The sequence below is a fragment of the Octodon degus genome, unplaced genomic scaffold (assembly GCF_000260255.1).
Source record: "Octodon degus isolate 3935 unplaced genomic scaffold, OctDeg1.0 scaffold00241, whole genome shotgun sequence".
NCBI lineage: Eukaryota > Metazoa > Chordata > Mammalia > Rodentia > Octodontidae > Octodon > Octodon degus.
In genome coordinates this window covers 1,340,545-1,341,815 of record NW_004524817.1, presented here as the reverse complement: position 1 = coordinate 1,341,815, position 1,271 = coordinate 1,340,545, and the positions used below count along the sequence as shown (strand labels likewise).

At 37.7% G+C, this 1,271-nt stretch overlaps 1 pseudogene; it reads left to right on the top strand.

Moving 5' to 3' along the window:
• Window positions 1-724: 724 nt before the first annotated feature.
• Window positions 725-1,038, top strand: LOC101560310 (annotated as a pseudogene).
• The last annotated feature ends 233 nt before the right edge of the window (window positions 1,039-1,271 follow it).

Below are 1,271 nucleotides of genomic sequence, written 5' to 3'. Positions count from 1 at the left end.
TCAAGTTTAGCTAATGAATTATTATATAAGAATGTTAATAGTGATGAAATATTTTACATATAAAAATACTCTCAGTGTACAAATCAATTAAGTATAATTCTGTTCTAAGTTATTTTAGCATATTTTGCATCTACTTTGAAGATGTATAAACACTACCTGTTTAGTCTTATGATATTACTAATTTGCTAAGAAAAATTCACTATTTTTAATGTAAAACCAAAATTTCAGTTTGAGCTCTAAGTAATTATAAAATACAACTTTTACTATGTCATGAAAGTTTTATCTGCAGAGATATACTAATTCTTGAAGTTAAAACACAAAATACATGTACACTTTTGTCATATGATGTAATAATGTGTACTTTTAGCATTAATTGCTGCCTCATGTTGACTAGTTTGTGTTGTCCTGATGTTAGGGATATGCTTTTGTTATTGTTTTCTTTTTTTCTGAGCAGAACAGAATAGCAAAGCTCTGGAAGTAATAATGCATATCTTTGCATTCTATGCTCAGAGAGGAGGCAGGTCAACACAATATTTCATTTCAGGTTAATATGAAAAAAGTCAGTTATACTTACACACACACAGACATTAAAACATTTTTGCAAAGCTATCAGAGGTATTGGATTAAAAGCAACAAGGACTGGTGCTGCCCAGGGCGCCCTCGCATCCTAGGTAACGGCAAAGGGCTAATCGGTTGCTACTGAGCACAATTGAAGCAAAACAAGATGTCAGCAAACTCTTCTGGACAAGGTTTTCAAAACGAAAATAGAGTTGCAATCTTAGTAGAGCGGGACAAAGAAAGAAGAAAAGTACTTATGCCTAACCTGTCTTCAACAAATCATCCAGGAGCCAGCGTCGTGCTCTCCAGGCCGTCTCTGAACAGGGACTTCCGGGATCATGCCGAGCAGCAGCACGTGGCAGCCGAGCAGAAGGCAGCATGGCGCGTGCTCACACTCATTCATCGGGATGCTTCATAGCTCAAGTCTCTGCATTTGGGAATTTTACTCTTCCCGTTTTACCTCGCCTTGACGCGGAATGAAGACAATATCTGTGATGAAAGTGACTGCAATTCCAAAGGCCACAGCTACTCTCTTTCACTGTACAAACTGACTTTCAGAATTCTGCTGAACTTACGTATGTTTTGCTTCCTTAAGAAAGTATGTGAGTGAAAGGGAAGAGAAGAGGAACGAGGATGGTGGAAGCCTGGAAGCTATATCGTTTGAGGAATTTATCATGCTGCCCAGGACTACAACTTTTTGTGACATCATTTGG